Source organism: Spermophilus citellus (assembly GCF_964194105.1).
Source record: "Spermophilus citellus genome assembly, chromosome: 4".
Lineage (NCBI taxonomy): Eukaryota > Metazoa > Chordata > Mammalia > Rodentia > Sciuridae > Spermophilus > Spermophilus citellus.
The window spans coordinates 69,835,537-69,858,361 of NC_138185.1; the positions used below are offsets into that span (position 1 = coordinate 69,835,537).

Sequence of the window (22,825 nt, forward strand, 5' to 3'; positions counted from 1 at the left end):
CTGCAAATTAAATAGAGGGAGATTCACTAAATAGAATAGTCTTCGTATCTTCAATACTTACCAAAGATGCCTGACAAACAAAGCAATAAATATGTGTAGAACTGAACATGGGAGCAGAATAAAAAGGGACTAAGATGCCTGATGGGGGTAGGACAGGATTGTCATATGAAATATATGGATGCTTAACCACAATGACTGAGGGGCAAGGTCGTTGAAGTTCTAGGGATAGACGCAATTTGACACGGAGAACATGTAGAAGAAAAGAGGACAACAGTAGAGTCCTGGGCATCCTGACCTCAGAAAGAGTAGTGTCATGGCAATCAAAAGGCTTCCCAATCTCAGACTTGAAATTCTTCCTGCATGAAGCAAGGGGAGGACAGAGCTGGCAGGAGGGCCTGGAGGAATACTGTGGTACCTAATCTGCAGATAATATGAGAGGCTGGAGAAAAGGGAAGGTCTATGTTTGGTGGCCAGAGAAGAGATCCCTTATCACCAGGGCTTTGACAAATGGACAGGACACTTCCTTCTCAAACGATATAATTTTCACTGAAAATGGACCTAATACTGTGCCTCCTGCTACCCTCAAAGCTAAATTGGACTCTACTGACTCATACTTCTTTTTTTATCTTCAGTTCCAATTCTTGTTTCTCATACAACTCTGTAAATGACAGCACTGTTGTTCTTTCTACTGGAGAATCTATTTCAGGGACAGGCAGCGGACAGTCTATAGTTGTGTGTGCTATTATTACCTGTGACATAGTGGAAACTTTATAGCATTTATTTCAAATGTAAAAGAAATGAGAACACACAGAAATGGACTGTAGTGACATCTTGCTAGGTAAATTCTCTGAGATAAATTTTTTACAGAATGCAGTCAGCTGTATAAGAAAAGAAATTCAAACAAATAATGACCTCTTCACCAATCTTGCCAGGCAGCTCAGAAACAGCCTTTAACCAAGCTAATCTGTGGGTAAAAAAAATATCTCTAGCTCAATGGCCCAAGGTGAACCAGTTTCATCCCTCACAAAATTCAATTTCATTTGGCAAATACCAACTATGTGCCAGAGCTTGTGCTAGGGACATAGAGGTGGAGAGTCCAGGCCCTCCCCTCTTCCCACCACTAGTGGTAACTGAATATACAAACAGGAGGAACAGTGCCCCCTGAGGACCATAGATTGGAAGCAGACCATGCAAAGGGAAGGTGTATCTCTCATTTAAATTAATAAGCTGGCATCTGGTTTACTGAAAATCAGTTCTCGATAATGTGAAGCTCTGGCTTTCTGGACATTTTAAGCTGTGGTCTGGGATTGGATCATGTCACAGGTTCAGGTAGTTAAAATCATTTGAGGGAAGTATAGAAGCATCCCATGTGCTCCTTCCTGCAGTCTTAACCTTCCAAAGGACACTGGGACATTTTGAACTAGTGACTCCTATCCTTTCTCAAGAATTCTGAAGTGGGAGGGTCATAAATGGACAGAACAGAACTGTTGGGGAATCACAGCCACTAAGGGTATAATTATTTTTTAATGTTGACACCATTTTCAAAAAAGTAATTATAGCTCTGAAGGTCCCCAGCCTGGTTGGTTAACTAGCCTCACTCTGACATTGATATTTGGATGCAACAACTTTTACTGTGAGTAGGTATTTAAAAATTCAAGTAGATTTTAGAGTATTCCTGGAAGCAAGAAACTATAGCTCTTGCTATTAATCTCTGACTCTGCTAAAATCCGTTCAGTTTTGGACCAGTGCCTTAAAACCCTTTCTCATGAAAGAAATAGAAAATTGATATAGGGGTAAGGGAGTAAACTGAAATTTCTGCCATTATTGATATTATGATTGTCATTTTTTCCAAGGGATGATACATCAGGAGGCAGACTACTCAAAGTTAGATTTGTGGACACTAAGACTTTAATTATTAATTCCTGCCCTTGAGGTTTTCCAGGCCAAATCCTGTCTTCTGTGCCCTGTGGCCAGTTATCCCAGGGTTTCACTCAATAGTCTTTCAAGCTCAGATATAAGAGTTTGATCCAGAATTCCTTTCCATTCTGATCCTTACCCTCCTTTTGTCTCCGACCACTACCTTCTCATCCTCTCTCTATGGCATAATTTATATACTATAAAACTCACCCACTGTAAGTATATAATTCATGATTTCTAGTAAACTTTTGGGGTTGTATAACCATCATCAATATCCAGTTTTAGAATATTTCCATTACTCCAAGAGGATCCTTCATGCTCATTTGTAGTCAATCCCTTTCCTACCATAACCCTAGGCAATCATGGATCTGCTTTCTATCAATTTTTTATTTTTTATTTCGAGACAGGGTCTTACTAAGTTGCTAGGGTCTCACTAAATTGCTGAGGCTGGCCTTGAACTTGCAATCCACCTGACTCACCCTCTCAAGTCGCTGGAATTACAGGTGTGTACAAGCATACCCAACAGAGCTATTAAAAAAAAAAAATGGCACTAACTATCCAGGAACTCCTGCACCTGAGGATGGGATAGTCCTCTAGCTAACAATATAAATTTCATTCTTCAATTTGTACGATATATTACAATTTTATGTCTCTGTGCCTATATGAGGCCATGGCCAGGCCTGACCATGGAAAGCTCTCATGTAGATGTAAATGGAAAATTCTTAGGCCCAGCAGTCATGGGGCAGGGAAATGGAGATTACCTCAAGAGCTGGCACAGCATAAAGTTCAAGGCCTAAGATTTAGATTTTAGCCTTGGGTAAGGTGGGCTCCTGAATGATAAGTTTACATGGAAGTATAAGTTATTTCCATGACCAAAGCAGTGAATTAACAGCTTTATATGCTTCGGACCTCAAGGGCATCTCACTCTGTGAGCTGTCAAGACACATCAAACTTTGGATACACCTCATTAGGTATAAAAAAAGGCAGGCAACAGGGAGCCTCCTGCTTCTTTGTCTCATTTATGTCTCTTGAAAGTAATCAAGAACTGAGTCCAAGTCAAATAGTGTCTAATGTGAAAGAAAATGGATCTTACTTCAATCAATGCCATAGAATATCTGCATTCTAATCTCTTACCACAGAGAAATCTGGACTAACTTGATATACAGCTCCTATTTCTCTGAACTACAACTCAAATATGTTGTTCTGTAAGTATCTTAATATCCCTTCTTATGGGTGGTGCACAGGCTTTGGAAAGGGAGTTACATTCAAATTCCATTTCTCCTGCTTTGCTTGTATGACTTTGGGCAAGCTGCTTATCATCTCTAATCCTATCTAGGTGGGTTGTTGGGAGGATAAAAGGAGATAATACAAAAATTTTCCCAGTGCCAAGAATGTAGGAAATACTCAACAACAGTGGGAGTAGTGTTCAGATTGTGACATGGCTCTTTTCACAGGACTATGCATCAGAACCTCTCCTCATTCAAATCAGTCAAGTTGGGGAGTGTTTTATTTTGCTTTGGTAACAATGAGGAACTAACATTTGTTAATGATTATAATCTAAGCTATAGTATAGGGTTATTATCTCATTTCAGAAATCAAAAAAATTGAGCCTCAGTGAAATCAGAAAAGTTGCTCAGGTTGTCTGCATCTTGGATACACAGTTTTGCCAATCCTTCTGGAGGATTCACCTTCCTTCTCACTTTCTTAAATGTTTACCTTTATATTTGCCAGCTATTTGAATTGGTGCTTTAACTGTTCTGACCATCTGCTCAGAAAGAACTTTTCAGTTTTGTCACACTTTTTGGTACCTCAAATAATACAGTTTTGGGGGTTGGGTTAGAAATCTGCAATTCTAAGCCCTTGCTTCATTTGCTCACAAACATTTCTTCATGGTTTCACATGTGTTGACACCAGTGCCAGGGGCTTGAGATGTAGAGACATCCATCATACATGGTTCCTGGACTTATGGCACTTATATTCTAGAAGGGAAGATGGATATCAAAACATTCAATAAAGTAATGTAGGTATCTAGCTGATAAATAGGTTTCCAGGGAATAAATGTATTATGCACAGGAGGTAAAATGAATCTTTATATATAATTGGGTTATTAATGAGGGGAGAGGAATAAAGTTGGAAAAGATTTTATTTATATATATATAGATAGATATAGATAGATAGATAGATATAGATATAGATATAATCTTTATATATAATATCTTGTTAATATGAAACTGGAAAGGAAGGGCTAGATCAATGAACATGAGTACCAACTATATATTAGGTTGCCAAATTCTATGCTAATTGCTAAAGATGTGAAAGATACAACTTTTCCCTCAAGGAGTTTATAGTTAAGGTGGATATAAACAAATGACAATTCATTGTGATAAAAGCATGATTATATGTGAACAACAGAACAATCATTTTCTACCTGGAGGTGGGGGCAAGTAGGAGTATATTATGGAAGACCACTTGAAGATGACATAATAGGCTAAGGTCTACCAGGTAGACTGATGTGACAAGGGCACTGCACAGTAAAGGAACAGCATATACACAACACAGCCGTAAGCCTTCCAAGAACTCCACATAGTTTGATATGGATGTACATTAAGTTCATGTAAGGAGAGAGGCAGGAAGTAATACTGAACAGCTAGAACAGTGCTAAATCGTTTTGTTTGCTTATTTCATTTTGGTAGTCGTAGGGACCAAACCAAGGGCCTTGAGCAAGCTAGGCAAGCATTATATCACTGAACTAACACCCCAGGCCCACATCAAATCCTGATGGGCTGCATAGTCTACACTAAGGAGATTAAACTGTATCCTGGAAGAAATTAAAAATTACTGAAAAGATGAATCTCGATATAGTTTGTTTTTTAGAAAGAACCCTCTGAACTGACTGGTAGTTTTGCACATGAAATGGTTATATTATCATTAATTCTTTGTATGTTTCATCATAATAAAGTGAGAATACTCTACTAGTGGGATGAAGAAGGGTCTGGAGGGGTACAAGGCTGAATACAGGGACCAGTTATAGGCTATAACTATCTTCTTTGTGAGAAGTGATGAGGATCAGAACTAAGAGAGTGACACAAGGAAAAAAAAGTAGAAGAGATAAGGAGCTGAGCACACAGGCCTTGAGGAGGGACTGGATATGTTTGGTAAGACAGAAAGAATTCTAGAATGTCTGCCAGGATTCTGGCATGGGTAACTAAGAGGAAGTATTCTTTGAAAATGGAAATAGAGGCAGATAAACAGATTCAAGAAGAAAGATGAACGCACATTTAGATATATACTGAAGATGGCTGTTGGACATCCAGTCAGAAATTCCTAGCAAACAGGAGTCTAGAACTCAAATGTGATAGAAGGGTGGAGATATCCATTGTTGAGTCATCAGCACAGAGACAGAAGCTGAAGCCATAAAGGGACAAACTGCACAGGTAATATGAGGAAAATACAACCAGGGTTATGGAAATACCAATATTTACAGGGCAAGCGAGAAGTGAGGTATCAGCCAATGACATAGCAATAGAGGGGTATGTTCTGTATATATGTGTTTGTAGTTAATTTTCTTTATTCTTAAATATTTATATTTTAGGTTTTTTTTAAAGAGAGTGAGAGAGGAGAAAGAGAGAGAGAGAGAGAGAGAGAGAGAGAGAGAGAGAATTTTTAATATTTATTTTTTTAGTTCCCAGCGGACACAACATCTTTGTTGGTATGTGGTGCTGAGGATCGAACCCGGGCCGCACGCATGCCAGGCAAGCGCGCTACCGCTTGAGCCACATCTCCAGCCCCTATATTTTAGTTTTAGGTGAACACATTATTTTATTTTTATGTGGTGCTGAAGATCAAACCCATTGCCTCATGCATGCTAGGCAAGCACTCCACCACTGAGCCACAACGCAGCCCTGTATATTGTTTTAACATCTTAAAGAATTTTTCTGATTTGGGCTAGCCAATTCTTAGAGATTTGAAAAAAGGATAAGTCAGGAATATCTAAAGCCATATCTCCTCCATCTGGCCCCTCTGCCCCTGGGAACAATACTCTTTTGACTCAATCATCCCAGGTACTAGGCAACCAGGGAACATGCTTACAGTTTAGAGCACTTTGAAAGGATCCAATCTAGCCAGTCCAATCTTAAACTAATTATCAGTTCCTGCCTTGCCTTTCCCTAGGAAACTCTAAGAAAAACTCTGGCTTAATGCTTTCCCCTTACTCTTGCTGCTGTCTTCTGCCTTCTGACCACCCTGGCATCTTTCCCTGTGGTCCTATGTGGGTTCTGTGCCTCTTGTCACTAGCATCTGTATCATAAACTTTGATTTCCTCAGCCATTTCTATACCTCATCTCTTGGCTATACCTGGCTGACCACCACATGAAAGAGTAAGATTACATCATAACACAAAAATAATAAACAGTGACTCCAGACAGATGAATCATGAGAAACTAAAATCATGAGAAGAGGGTTTAAAGGAGGAAGGGAAATACAGTGTCAAATGCTGCACAGATATGAAATAAACTGAGTCTTGAACTTGGCCCTAGGTAAATTTTTCTCTAATGAACTTTGCCAGACTGGTTTCAGTGGACAGAAACCTGACGGCAGTGAGCAGAAAAGGTAGAGAAGTATAAACTAAAGGCATGGTGTATTCTTTGTAAAAAGACTCCCTCCATTGGGGAAAGGAGATAAAGGAGTGCACAGGATTGAAGGCAAGGTATCAGTTTTGTTTGAAACTAAAGAAACTTGAATTATGAGAAAATGAGAAAACTAAGGCCCAGGGAAGTAGTGACTTGCCTGATAATCCACAGGGAGTTAAGATTCTGATTCAATTTGCAGGTGCTCCTTCTATTCCCTATACACACTTATACTGAAGATGCTTGTATGTTTTTACATCTGTTTTAAGATGGGGCTTCCTATATCTTCTTTCTAAAAGATTGACAGTCAGTGCTGACTTCACACAAAGGAGGAACAAACTACCTGTTACCAGTAAGCTTACCAAGACCTTTGGATGGAGACCCAGAGACTTGCCTTTTAAAATGGGGAGATGGCAAAAGTTCACTCTCTGATGAGGATTCTGGTTTACTTGTGTACTTTTGAATGCTTAGAAAATGCTTCTACCAAACTATGGTTTTATCATTTCACTGAAAAAGATTCTGGAAAATTACCAATAGCACAGAATATGGTGATATGGGGGAAAGATGGTTGAGTAAGCTCTGGACAAGATTCTTGGGCTATTTGCACAGACAGATATTATGCATCATGAGATGAGTTCACTTCCATTTAGAAAACAGTTTGTACCCCTAAATAAAAATACATCAGGAAAAAGAAAAGGCAACATCTTCATATTATAATCACAGATTTAAGAATTGGAAAATGCCCTGGTCCACCCCATTAAGCCCACTTCACAGCTTTTTCTCCTCTGACATTTCTAATTTTTTTATTATTTTTTAAAAATATTTATTTTCTAGTTGTAGTTGGACACAATACCTTTATTTTATTTATTTATTTTTTTATGTGGTGCTGAGGACTGAACCCAGGGCCCTGCGCATGCTAGGTGAGCACTCCACCGCTGAACCATAATCCCAGCCCCTCTCCTCTGACGTTTTTTTTTTTTTTTTTTTTTTTTTTTTAGTTTTCGGCGGACACAACATCTTTGTTTGTATGTGGTGCTGAGGATCGAACCCGGGCCGCACGCATGCCAGGCAAGTGCGCTACCGCTTGAGCCACATCCCCAGCCCATCCTCTGACATTTTTTAATCTTTGCTTTCTTTGTGATTTTTTTCAATGATTTCAACGACTTCTGTAGTAAAAATAATCCTCAGGTAACAAACAAAACTTGCATGTTCCCTTCTTGCCCTCTCCTGTAAAAGTCCCCAACACAAAGAACTCTTTATGTGGGAGGATGACACTGAGGTGAACTGAAGTAGAATTTTGGAACTTCTGATCAAAACAACTCATGTAATTAAAGGCGCAGGAGCATGAGTGTGATTCTAAACCAATGCCTCAAAATTTGAAATGTTTTCTTAGAAAGTAAGGATTGAACCCCAGGCCTTGTACATGCTAGGCAAGTGCTCCGCCATTGAGCTTCATCCCCAGCCCAATAATTCTAATTATTATTAGCATTCACACATAATCTTTCTTTACTTTAGCCTAAAGCACTTTGCATATATTACAGTAATTCTCACAATAACTTTATGAGGGAGAGGTAGCAAAGATAATTATTCCCATTTTGTTGAAGATATAAACCAGGCAGGGAAAGACAATATTTTTCCAGATCAGAAAAAGTGAGACTATAATTTTGTGAGGAGAGGAGGCCTGGGGATTGAACTCAGGGGAGCTTTACCACTGAGCTACATCCCTAGGCCTCTCCTCCATTTTTATTTTTAGGCAAGGTCTCACTAAATTAATGAGGCTCTCACTAAGTTGCTGAGGCTGGCCTTAAACTAGCAATCACACTGTCTTAGCCTCCCGAATTGTTGGGATTACAGGCATGTGCCATCATTCCCAGCTGGAAGTCTGTAATTTTAATTTTTTTGTTTAGTAATCTATTCATCTGAGTTTCATCTAAATGCCTGGACCTGTGGAGGATGGTCAGTACATTTGTGCAAGGGGAGGGGAAGCGAGAATGCAGTTTCCTATGTGATGTCAAGCACTTCAGGGTTGTAGGTGCTGCTGTTGCCCAACACCTGCTGAATGAGCAACCCAAAGGAGAAGGGTGAGAGGTTCAGCATGTTCAGCAGTGTGGCTTCACTGGCTCCCATTTAGTTTATCAAATAATGCCCCTGGAGGTTTTAGTGGTGATGCCTAAAGCCTAGAAGGATGAGGTCTTCCTGTGCCAATAGAACAATGTTCTGGGATGGCACAATGACTTCACATACAGCAATGGCACCAGCACCAGTGGCAGCTGGTACCTTACTGGACAGCAGCATGTCCCTATTCTCAGTGATCTTGATCCAAATCCAAATTTCTGTTCATTGGTGAACAGAAATACCACATTCCCATGAATGTGAGGCAACAGTTTCTCCAGAACTGGGTTGTTTCCCAGATGACCTGGGATGGCCTCACACATCATAGTGTTCTTGCCTATCAGCACCACAGCCTTCCCTCAGAGGGACATGTGGAACTGCTGCATCTTCTTGGAGCCTACATTAAAGAGTTTGGAATAATCATCCAAATGTTTGGGAGGCTAAGGCAAGACGATCACAAGTTCAAGGGTGGCTTTAGCAACTTAGCAAGACCCTGTCTCAAAATAAAAATAAAAGAACAGGAGCTATAGTTTAGTGCTATAGCACCCCTGATTCAATCCCCAGTACCAAAAAAAAATTTTTTTTTGGATGATATTAAGTAATAAAACTTCTAAGTCACCCTGCTTTCCCTGGGCATCTCTGTGATTTGTTAGGGATTTTCCTGCAGGGTTTAAAGATGATGTCACTCTCATGAGGACGCCTAGTGAAAGAAAGGCACTATGCACCTTTGAATACCCTTTTTGTTTGGAAAATTTGACACCTTATGAATTCTGCCTCTCCAAGGAAGACCAGAAGATCACTCAGCCTTCCATTTAGCTAGGAATTGTATGTATGACTTGGGTTCTGCCTATGAGATGCAGCCTTTCAGAGATTTTTTTTTTTTTTTAAGGTGAGTAATGTGATGAAAGTTTGTGAAATTCAGGTTTTGGCAGGGAGGCTATAGGGACAGAGTTCCTGCCCCGCAGAACTCCACGTCAACTGTGCAGTGCGAGAGTCTAGGCTGTGAGCAGCAACAGTAGAGGCTCTACTGATGTAGTCTCAGGTGTGAATTTGTGTTTGGATATTCCTGACCACATAGGCTCTAAGCCAGTCATTTCCCCAAGATTCTGAGCTATCCCATATTCTTTAATAAATCACTTCCTATTTTCACCACCTAGATTGGATTCTTATGTTTGCAACTGAGAACCCTAAGGAGACACAAATATTATATTGGAGGCATAGAGAGAGAGAGTATTTGACTATATCAGGAGGAAATCAGAAACTTCATGTGTTAAGGGGGAGCTTTGCATCTAAGCAGAATGTCAACAAACATAGATGGGAGAAGGGGCTTTGTAAGTTGAAAGTATAACAAAAGCAAGGGACATTAAGATACATATCAGTAGGTATATGGAATAACAAGTTGTCTAATGTGGCTTAAGATGTTTGGGGATAGAGCTGGGCACCGTGACAAGTACCTGTAATCCCAGAACCTTGGGAGGCTAAGGCAGGAGGACTGCAACTTTGAGGGCATCTTTAGCAACTACTGAAGTCCTAAGCAACTTAGCAAGACCCTGTCTCAAAATAAAAAATAAAAAAATTAAAGGTCTGGGGATGTGACTCAGTGATTAAGCACTCCTGATTTCAATCCCTGGTATCAAAAAAAAAAAAAAAAAAAAGAAAAGAAAAAAAAATATTTGGAATTGGAAAAGAAAGAGTGTTACATTGAGAATACAAGGCTTTTCAAAGTAACAGACTTGATCCAAATCCTGCTGTGCTTTTTTACCAACTATGCCTTTGGATAAATTATATAACTTCTTGACTTTCAGTGTTATCATCTATAAAATGGTTAGTGAGCCAGGTATAACTGGCACTCACCTGTAATCTCAGCAACTTGGGAGTTGGAGGTCAGTTTCAGCAACTTAGTGAGGCCCTAAGGAACTCAGCAAGATCTTGTCTAAAAATGAAAAATATAGAGAGGTGGGGATGTCCCTGGGTTCAACCCTCAGTACCCCCCACAAAAGGTTATTTATGTCTGTTTTTTGCCTTGTTGCATCCTTAAAAGCAAAATGGGTCACCAGCAGCTCTACTAGAGCCACCTGCACATATTTATCCAGGGTTCTCTTGTTGCACTTTTCAAATCAGTGTGGTCTGGTCCAGAAATAAGGACTCAATAGGTGCCATCAGTGTTTCCATCAGTATATACAAAGGATAGGCTTATTAAGTTGGACTACCGATCTTCCTTGAGTGGATTGTCCAAGACTTCTGCCTAATAAAAGTACAAAAAGTTAAAAATTTAAGAATCTTTTTTTAAGAGTAGTTATTTTCCAGGTGCAGTGGCATATACCTGTAATCCCATTGGTTCAAGAGTCTGAGAGAGGAGGATCTCGAGTTCAAAGCCAGCCTCAGCAACTTAGTGAGGCCCTAAGCAACTCAGTGAGACCCTGTCACTAAATAAAACACAAAAAGGGGAAGAGGATGTGGTTAAGAAGTGCCCCTGGGTTGAATCCCTAGTACCAAATATATATATATATATATATATATTTATTTATATATATTATTAAAATATATATATATTAGTTATTGATAAACCTTTCTTATTTTTTTCTTTATTTATATGCAGTGCTGAGAATCAAACCCAGTGCCTCACACATGCCAGGCAAGTATGTTACGCTAAGCCACAGCCACAGCCCCAGGAAGGCTCTTTTTGATGCTAGAATTCTCCAACACCTTCTGCTGGTTTGTTCTGCCTCCAGATCACTGGGTCAAGCAAAGATGTAAATTATGTTAATTGTGCCCTGCTCATGGGAATGTAAAATGGCACAGCTACTGCACAAAGCACTATAGAAGTTCATCCAAAAAATTAATAACAGATTTTTCACTTGATACAGCAATTCCATTTGTAGGCATATACCCAACAAACTGAAAACAGGGATTCAGAACATTGCACATCTATATTTATAGAATTAATAATAGCCAAAAGGTAGAAACCACTTAAGTGTCTTATCAATGGATGAATGGGTATAAGAATATATAATATAACACGGTATAAGAATACAGTGTACCATCCCTAAAAACTAGCAAGCAAATTCTGACATAATGCTACAATGTGAATGAACCTTGAGAATTAAGTGAAAAAAGCCAGTCACAAAAAGAAAAATAATATGTGATTCCACTTACTTGAAGTACCTAGAGTAACCAAATTCAGAAAGTAGAATGGGGATTGCTAAGGACTAGGTGTGGGAAATGAGAAGTTATTGCTTAATGGATACAAAGTTTCATATTGGAAAGATAAAGATATAACTTCTAGAGTAGGATAGTGGTAATGGTGGCACAACAGTGTGAAAACACTGGGCCAGGGATATAGCTCAGTTGGTAGAGTGCTTGCCTCACAAGGCCCTGAGTTTGATCCCCAACACCACCACCAAAAAAAAAAAAAAAGGTTAAAAAAAAACCCAACAATGTGAAAATACTAATGTCGTTGCAATGTACACTTAAAGGTGTAGAAATGGTAAATTTTATATTATGTACATTTTGCCGCAATGTAAACAAATAGGTTTTCATAAATCAGACAAAATGTCTATAACCACTAGAAAAAAATCCACTAGAAATTACATAAGATGGTATTGTCACATAAAATTTTGCTGGATGCGTTGGTGCATGCCTGTAATCCTAGCAGCTCAGGAGTCTGAGGCAGGAGGATTGAGAGTTGCTAAGCAACTCAGTGAGACCCTGTCTCTAAATAAAATATAAAAAAGGGCTGGGGTTGTGGCTCAGTGGTCAAGTGCCCCTGATTTCAATCCCTGGTACAAAAAAAAAGACAAGTAAAAGAAAACTTCAACTTTTCAAAACTAATATATATATATAATTTTGTGGGATATTGGGTGTGGCTGCTTATTGGCATTATATAATGCAGTACAAGAAGGGAAAAAAGACACAGCTGCTCCAGAACTTCCTTGGTGTGCCTTGTAAAATGAATGAAAACAACTCTGGTGACTCATAGAACCTTTCGTCTGTGTGTGTGTGTGTGTGTGTGTGTGTGTGTGTTTTGTTCAAAAAAATGATGACTGTCCTAATAAATATGGAGAAAAGAAAGCTCATGAGAAATGGAATTTCACTGTACTTCATTATTGTTTGTTGATGTCAAGTGGAATGACAGGGAGTAAAGAAGGAGTTTCTGGTGTTTAGTAGGAGACATCAAGAAGGAGGTGATAGAGTTTTTAAATTGAAATGTGGTGTTTGCAAGAAAACTGGTGCTTTAGTTGGATACATCTTGATATAAACAAAGTTGGCATTTTCCATGTAGGTGTCATAGAGAATGTCTTTTCCAGGTTACTGGAAATTTTGTCCCATCTTATTGGAAACATCAACCTAACTATAACTATAATTGGTAATTACATAGACTCCTTACTATGCACCACTTACTTGGAATCTATTGAGCTTATTACAACTTAAAGCATATTATGAAGTACTTATTGTAAGGATGCTTGGTTTCATCAAACTGTTTATAGGTTCAAGCAATAAATTTGAGAGTGTTTTTCTTTAGGGGTACAATATGCAAAAATAGTGATGAGATGTTAGGAATGGGAATTCATATTTCTGAAAAAGATGCATCTTGGGAATTAGAGGGAATACTTACCAAGAGCTTCTGCAGCACAGAAGTGCTATGATGTTCAAAGACGCAGTTACAGAGAAGGGTGAGACTATAATGCACCTGACAGTAAATGGGAAATAAAGTGCCATCACTGTTGTGGTTCTGGCAGAACACATTTAGCCTGTTCCTCAGTACAATCATGGGAACAAAATTGGGAGTATTTGAAATGTAGAGGTATTATCTACAATTTAGATTTTCAAAATAGCAAAAAAAAATGCACATTACCTAATTCTAATAATGTGATAAATAATGACTGTTGGAGGAGTCATCACCTAAATTACCCAGTCACCTGGAACCCACTATAGCAAGACAGCAAGTTTAGAAAAGATATTCCAACTATACCAATAAAATTAAGATTCCAAATTAAACACACACAGACACACACACACAAACAAACACACACAAAAAAAATCACTAGCTGGGTACAGTGGCACACACCTGTAATCCCAGCTACTCAAGAGGCTGAGTCAGAGGATCTCAAGTTTGAGACCAACCTCAGCAACTTAGTGAGACCCTATCTCAGATGAAAAAATAGGCTGGGGATGTAGCTCAGTGGTAAAGTGTCTCTAAGTTCAAACAAACACAAAAAACTAAAAGATTACAGATCAATGAAACCACTACCTAGAATATAGCCCTAGATGGATTCAGAAACTAAAACTTAATCCTTCAGACACAATTAAAATGGCATATGTTAATGAAAATGATAATTTTGAAAGAGAGCATTCTGGATCAAAGCAAGAATTTCTAAAGACAATTTTTCAGACTTCGACATGGCACAAATTATAATTGGTATAAAGACTACAATGAATATAGCTGACTTGATAATAAATCATTCCAATAAACTACCAGGAGCTTACTGGATATCTGAGATTTATAACAACATTCAATGAAAAATATGTGTTGTTTTAAAAACATATCTGTCTACAATGTAATTAAGAAAGTCCAAGTATCCTTTGAAAGTTTTAAGCGAGGTCTAAAAACTTTTGGTATTTTGGAGAAAATTCAGACTTATCTAGAAGCATTTTATAACAGCCTTTCACATAACCTTGATAATATTTCTATAAAAACCATTACAGTACACCCATTATCTGAGATACACGTTTTGAAATAGTTACAGACTACTGAGGATAGTAAATATGCTACAGTGAAAGACATTTTTATTTCTGCATCTGGTTGCATTCCCATTCCACCTGCTGGATTTAAACCCACTCCTTCAACTGAGTGTCTACATATGAATTTTTGTTGTTGTTGTTGTAAACAAGTGTAACAACTGTGTAGCACTTCCAATCACCAAAGCAAAAAGTTTTAAGAAAATATGGATTTTGCTATAAAAAAAACACACTGTAAAACTAGAAAAGGAAGAAAGTTTTCACTACTTGGACATTAAAATGTTTCTTTGAACAAAATGATGCTTCTTGGTCAGGGGAAGTAGCTCAGTGGTGGAGCACCACAGGGGTCAATCTTCAGTTGCAAAGGTCATGGTGGGGGAGATGCTTCTTTAAAAGCTGTTATTTATAGAAACCTACTAATCATCACTTTTGGACAAATTTGTCAGCTTCTTGGCCCTAATAAATTTGTGATATGAACATGAAAGAAATGTCTTCTTGGTCACTTAAGCAAAAAAAAAAAAATGTTTTTTTGTTAACTTGTGCTAGACAAAAATGGTGATTTTTAAAAAATATGCATGTATTCTAAACCTCAATATAGATACTTTTAGGATGGCTGTACAGACCTCATTCAGGTCATTCAGGTATAGTAGCATGCTATATATTAAAAAACAAAAATAAAAACCTAAAAGGCACACTCATACATTGCTGATGGAACTGCAAATTGGTGTAACGAATCCGGAAAGCAGGTTGGATGTTATTTAGAAAACTTGGAATGGAACCACCATTTGACCCAGGTATCCCACTCCTCTGTTTATACCCAAAAGACTTAAAATCAGCATACTATAGTAACACAGCCACATCAATGTTCATAGCAGCTCAATTCACAGTAGCTAAACTATGAAAGCAACTTAGATGCCCCTCAATAGATGAATGGATAAAGAAACTGTGTATATATATACACAATGGAATATTACTTAGCAATAAAAGAGAATAAAGTTATGGCATTTGCAGGTAAATGAATGGAGTTGGAGAATATCTTTCTAAGCAAAGTAAGCCAATCCCAGAAAAACAAAGGCCAAATGTTCTCTCTGATAAGTGCCAATGGGGAAGGGGGAGGCATGGGAAAAATGGAGTAACTGTGATTGGGCAAAGGGGAGGAAGGATGGGGAGGTTGCATAGAGACGGGAAAGATGGAAGAATGAGATGGACATCATTACCCTAGGTACATGTATGACTGCATATATGGTGTGATGCTACATCGTGTATAACCTCTGAAATGAAAAGTTGCGCTGCAATTGTGTACAACGAATCAAAATGCATTCTGCTGTCATATATACCTAATTAAAATAAATAAATTTAAAAAACTGTTTAGTTACTATATTTATAAAATAGGATTACCTATAGAATGCCATGATTTTTCTAGCTTATGTAATTTTCAAATTTATTTCTTATTTTATTTTAAGGAATTACACAGTAAGGCTAACTGATTAAATTTTTTATATATATATATATTAGAGGCATATATTCTGATGTCTGTATATTTATTGTATACTTTTCTAGGCTAGCAATAGTTTGGTTTTTTTAATTTATTTTTTAGTTGTAGATGGACACAATAACTTTATTTATTTATTTTTATGTGGTGCTGAGCATTGAACCCAGTGCCTCACATGTGCCTGGCAAGTGCACTACCACTGAGATACAACCCCAGCCTTAGAATTAGTTTATAAAATGTAAATTTTTAGATTGCTGATTTATATTAAAATGACCCACACTTAAATTAGATTATGCCTATGGGAAGTATTATATTAAAAGCAGAATTGTAAAAATACTCTGTAATCTCTGACATCACATAGGCTTAACAGAATCTCTGAGGTGGATAAAATAGTTGAAAACTTTCTAAGAAAGTATGCCTATTTAAAGACTTGGCTTTAATCATAACAATTTTTTCTGTATTCTCTCTGTGGCATTCATTATGTCTGATCCATAATCATTTCAGGTATCTGAATAACTTCTGTGAATCACCATATGGTAGATTTGGCTAATTTGACATTTATTATCAAAGTGGTTACATGATAGGTGAGTTGGTGCCCAACATCACACAGCTATCTTTTTTGCTCTTGGAAGTTTATTATAAAAGTAATGTATAAAGTTAAAAAAAATGAAAAACCACTCCAATCTCACCATGCAGGAGAAATACTATATTCTTCTTAAACTCTTAGATTGTTTTTATTTTAAAAAATTTATTAATGCTACTAAAAGTCACAAGAAATCATGTAATAGCAATTTGAAGATATATAGTCCTACAGTCATCTTCCCCCATATGTGTACTTAATATAAAAAAATTGGAAAAATCTAATGTCCCTAATCCATTATCAAATATGGATTTTAAAAAGTTTCAGTTTCCCACTAAAGTCAGTCATTTTGATAGGTAAATCATTATGGGAGGTAAAAATGTTTTAAAGACATTTTTTTCCTAACACACAAAACTGATATTAACTACTGTCATATTCTCATTCTCCCCAATAAACATGTATACATTATTTTCTATATTTATTTTTTTAGTTGTAGTTGGACACAATACCTTTTATTTTATTTATTTGTTTTCATGTGGTGCTGAGCACATGCTAGGCAAGCACTCTACCATCGAGCCACAACCCCAGCCCATATATTATTATTTTTGAAGACTAACAACAGGATTAATTTGATATAAACAACACATCTCAATACCAATGGAAATTCCAACCCAACTACTCAGCAGGCTGAGGCAGGGGGATCTCAAGTTTGAGGCTAGCCTAGGCAATTTTGCAAGACTTTGTCTCGAAATAAAATTTTCAAAAATAACAATAAACATTAGGGGATGGGATGTAGCTCAGTGGTAGAGTACTTCCCTATCATATATGAAACCCTGGGTTCAATCCCAGAATCAAATTTTTTTTTTGCTTATTTATTTATTTATTATGCCATTATACATGAGCTCTCTTAATATTATTATCATTATTTTTTGCATTACAATTCTTAATACACCTTTATACCACAATTTATCATCTCTGATTATACATAACGTATGTTGACACCAAATTCACATCTTCACAAAATGTTTTTTTTTTAAGAGTTTGAATATATAATAATAAATCTCCAACTCATGGTACAGATTTCATTTTAAGTGATTTGATAAATTGGATATTTTATTCTTAATCTACATAGCTTTTATAAAATTTTAAAAGCCACTAAACCAATACAACCCAAAAAAAGTTGATTAAACCTATTTTCTGGTTTGTAGTTTTAATTAATTTCCCCTAGAGTAGTAATTAAAACTGATACCATACTCACTTTATTGAGTTGGGAGTGGGAGGGTAAGGGATAATGTGCTTGGGTTAACTATGATTAAAAACTTAATTTCAGTTCTTCATTTCACTTAGTTTATATGTAGGCAGGGCCTTAATGATAAGATGGTATAAATAGGGCTGGGGATGTGGCTCAAGCGGTAGCGCGCTCACCTGGCATGCGTGCGGCCCGGGTTCGATCCTCAGCACCACATACCAACAAAGATGTTGTGTCTGCCGAGAACTAAAAAAATAAATAAATATTAAAAATTCTAAAAAAAAAGATGGTATAAATAATAACTGAGGATACTTGGCTTTTAAAGTAAAGTATTGTGGTTTAAAGGATGTTCCATTAGTAGCATGATTTTTAGACTATATAGTCAAGGCAAATCACAAACTTGTATGTCATTTACTTTCTAAAGTGTTTCATTTGACAATGGTTAGTGTTATAATGGTTCTTTTTCTACTTGTGTTATAGCACAATTCTTTTTTAAAAATATTTATTTTTTTGTTTTAGGTGGACACAATATCTTTATTTATTTTTATGTGTTGCTGAGGATTGAACCCAGTGCCTTGTGCATGCCAGGCCAGCACACCACCACTTGAGCCACATCCCCAGCCCCAGCCCAATTCTTATTGACATTGAATTTTTAAAATGAATTATGCTAAAAATACTTAGATTTCTACATGTATTTGTTAAATATTTCAATTGCTAAATAAAATGTTTTTTCTTGCTCTCCACATTGACAACAGTAAATTGACCTACAATGCATCTACTGTCAATGGTTTTAAACAGTTTTATATTCATTGTTTTGAAAGTTTTTAAATTGTTTTTAGTAGAGAACTTTATTTTAAGGTCTTTAATACAATTCTCTAATATTCTTGAACTTAATCATTTAATTGTTTTAGTATTTAAGGTAAAGATTCTTAAAGTTTTCAAAAACTAGCTTATGATAATTACATGGTAATATTTAGGTTTCTATACTATGAAGAAGCAAATTTTTAAGTACTTCATTTGATTACCAGAATGAGAATTCACTTTGGCTTCTATTTTATGCATTTATAAGTTTTTTTCCTTAATTAAATAGAAGCTATTGAAACTTCTGTACTCAATGCTAAATGCTAAGGAAAGGGGAGTATAATGGAGTGACTTTGCCATTAGCATACAGTCATTACAAGAAACCAATTAGAAGAAGATCTTATTTATAAACATAATTCTTTTACATAGTATGTATCATATGCTTCATTGTTACTTTTACAATAAGATATTCAACTAGTTTTTATGCTTCAAGTACTAGAACATGAAATATTGTGCTTCAAACAATGAAATACAAGCTTAAGAACACATTTAATAGCTGGGCACTGTGGCATGCCTGTAATCCCAGCAGCTATAATCCCAGCATTTCGGGAGGCTGAGGCAGGAGGATTTCGAGTTCAAAGCCAGCATTAGCAATGGCGAGGAGATAAGTAACTCAGTGAGACCCTGTCTCTAAATTAAAAAAGAAAAAAAAAATACAAAATAGCACTGAGGATGTGGCTCAGTGGCCAAGTGTCCCCTGAGTTCAATCCCTGGTATCAAAAAAAAAAAAAAATGAAGAAGAAGAAGACATTTAATAATGAATTACTGGAATGTATATTACCTATAGTTTGGGAAAGTTTGGATTGCCTTGAAATGATCCAATTTTCAAGTTCTGATTTTGACTATTATCTTTTCCAATTCCCAGATATATTCTAACATTTACTTTATGCCAGGTATTATACTAAGTGATAGTTTATGTCAGCCTATTTCTCCTTTTTAAAGATAGCTAGATGGGTCTGGGGTGTGGCTCAGTGGTAGAGCACTTCCCTGGCATGTGTGAGGCACTGGATCCAATCCTAAACACTACATAAAATATAAATAAATAATAAAGTTTTTTAAAAGTAAACAGTTTAAACTCATCTTTAAAAAAAATAGCTAGATGTAGGGCTAGGTGTATAGCTCAGTGGTAAAGCACTTGCCTAACATGTGTGAGGCCTTGGGTTTAATCCCCAGTACTGAAAACAAATAAATAGAAAATAAAAACTGCTGGATGTAAAAAAAAAAAATGACATAACTTGATTTTCTAATCAAATGCCATTAAAAACAATTATGAATAGCCAGGCATAGTTGCACATGCCTGAAATTCCAACAAGTCAGCAATCAGCAGGCTGAGATAGGAGGATCAGAAGTTTGAGGCCAGCCTGGGCAATTTAGTAAGACTCTGTCTCAAATAAAAAATACAAAAAACTGGGGATGCAGCTCCATGGTAGGAATGTCCCTAGATTCAATCCCGTCTGGTTTGCTTCTCTCTCTCTCTCTCTCTCTCTCTCTCTCTCTCTCTCACACACACACACACACACACACACACACACAGAGTTATGTGGAGGTATAAAATAACATAGATGGCAATATCAACATTTTTTTCCTTCAATACTGGGGATTGAATCCAGGGCCTTGTGTGTGCTACACAGGTACTCTACCATTGAGCTATACCGTCAGCCCTTTATTTTATTTTGAGACAGAGTCTTACTAAATTGATCCTCTTGCCTCCGCCTCTGGAGTGGCTGTGATTACAGGTGGGCACCAGTGTGCCTGGTCAAAATCAACCTGTATATCTTTGTGGTGCTTCAGATTGACTACAGGGCCTCATACAATCTAAGCATATACCACTGAGCTATTCCCCCAGCCCCAAATCAACTAGTAAAGGGCAATCTTTCTCATACATTTAATAAGGCCTAAAAATATTACTATCCAGTGGAATATATAACATACTCTAACTATGACATTTAGTTACCAAGCAAAGATTAAATTATGGCCCAAATATTCTGGTTATACCAGAGAAATAAGTACTAAATTTAAATAAGTACATTTCCACCAAAAAAGGTTTAATTAAAAAATTTCAGTATTAGTTATTTAGAAAATTCTCTGCCATTGATCAGATTATTTTCTGATGTCAGAAAATGAGGTACAATAATTGATAATATATAATAGTATAAGAAAACATTATGAGTAGAAATAGCTTCATTTGAAGACCTGAAAATTGGTAATCCTGAGTTCTTCATAGAAATTCTCAGAAGCTCAGGATCTCCTAGGTGCCATATATGAATATAAAGGAAAGAAATATATACTTTTCTGAGTATATATTATTTACAAATAATCCCATAATAGTAACAAAGTTTAGATCCAGAATGTCCACCCAAGGGCCCGGGTACTAACAGCTTGGTTTTCACCCTGTGGGGCTACTGGGACATGGTGGAACATTAAAGAGGTAGGGTCTATGGGACTGAGGTTGTGGCTCAGTGGTAACTCACTTGCCTAGCATGCAAGAGGCACTGGGTTCAATTCTCGGCACCACATACAAATAAATAAAATAAAGGTCCATCAACAACTAAAAAATATTTTTTAAAAAAGAGGTAGGGTCTAGTAGAAGGAAGTTAGGTCATCAGGGATATTAGGACCCTGCCCCTTCCTATCTACTTCTCTGTTTCCTCGTTTTCTGCTGTGAGATGAACAGATTTCTTCCATTGTGTGCTTCCGGCATGATGTACTATGTTGCCCCAGGGCCAACTGATCAAGGATTGAAATCTCTGAAACCATGAACCAAAATAAATCTTTTCCCTTAGTAAGTTGATTATCTCAGGTACTTTGTCATGGTGACAGAATGCAAACTAACACACAAAGAGAAAAGCAAATTGGCCTATGACAACACCTGTGTTTCCAAATATCCTAATTCCTGAAACTATGTGGGGAAGCATTTTTCTTAGTTTCTCAATTGTTATGGTACTTGTCTTCAAGTTTTGCATCTCCTATTCTTGCTTCCTAAACATAGGTGAGGCACTGGGCTCGATTCTCAGCACCACATACAAATAAAATAAAGTTCCATCAACAACTAAAAAATATTTTTTTTAAAAAAGAGGTAGGGTCTAGTAGGAGGAAGTTAGGTCATCAGGGATATTAGGTATAGGTCTTGGCCTTCTTTTCTTTATAAATAGTACATGCATGACTCACACATTTACATATTTAAGCACAGCCTCTCTTTCCTGAGCTTTAACCCCATATTTCTGTCAACCCTCTAGAAATATTCTCTGGAATATTTCACTATCACCTCAAATTTTACAAATCTGATCTCTGAGCTCATTTCTGCTGCAAAACTAATTTAACTTACCCTATGGATATCCCTTTTCAGTTCCAATTTCCCAGGTTCAACGAATTGGAATCTTCCCTGGTTCATGCATGAAATACTTCATATGATCTGTTTTACCATGTGCAGGGAGAGAATAAAAAGGGAAGAGAAGAAAATAGTGTTTTAAATCCAAATTAACAAATTTGGCTTTTAGTCTACAAGCAAAACGGAGCAATGAATAATTTTACATCACAGCCATGCTTGAAGGTAACTGAATCTATAGGTTGGCAGGGGGGTGATATTAGACAAAGGGCATCAATGAGAAGTACTTCATTCCTGTCGACCAAGGAATAATAGTAAGAACTTTGATTAGGTGTAGGCAGTGGGTAGGGCGATCGGACAGATGCTGGATTTACTGCAGGATTAGAATTGACAGAACTTGGCCACTGATAGAAACAAAGGAAAGAAAGGGCATCCAATTTAGACATTAAAGTTTCCAAGTTGGTTGTATTAAGAGGCGCGCATGGTCTGGGAAATCATTTGGGAGGGAAACGGTCGTTAGGTTTGGGAAATTCAGCATTTGTACACCTGAGGAACATTTGAGAAGAAATACGCAGGATTCTTGGAGGTAGCTGGGCACCTACACTGCAGGTGGAGCAAAGTTTGAATGTTTCCGCAAAAACATGTACCAAAGGGACTACAGAAATCTTACTACCAAGGCTTGCGCTGGCGGGAGTGAGATGTGACATCGCTCGAATAGTCCTGTAGTGTCTGCTCCCCGCGCCTGCTCCTCCACAGATCCCGCCAGCATTTCGGAGGTCGCCTTTCCCGCCCCTCTGGGCATCCTAGAACTTGCGTTTGGCCCAGCCACCATGTAAATAGACAGGGGGATAAATAGACCGCGGCGTCTGCTGCTTAGTCACTAGTAGTCTACCTGCATATCGCACCTTCTTTGGGAGAAACGGGG

General features: G+C 37.3%; 1 protein-coding gene across 1 annotated transcript in view; it reads right to left on the reverse strand.

Annotated features, from left to right (window-relative positions):
* The window catches only part of HOMER2 (homer scaffold protein 2), a 139,155-nt gene extending 116,420 nt beyond the window's left edge, over nucleotides 1-22,735 (reverse strand). The window contains exons 1-2 of the mRNA XM_081293019.1: nucleotides 22,574-22,735; nucleotides 21,901-21,987 (exon numbers count right to left, since the gene is read on the reverse strand). The gene's annotated coding sequence lies outside the window, so the exon portion shown is untranslated. The remainder of the gene's footprint in view (nucleotides 1-21,900; nucleotides 21,988-22,573) is intronic.
* Between the last annotated feature and the right edge of the window lie 90 nt (nucleotides 22,736-22,825).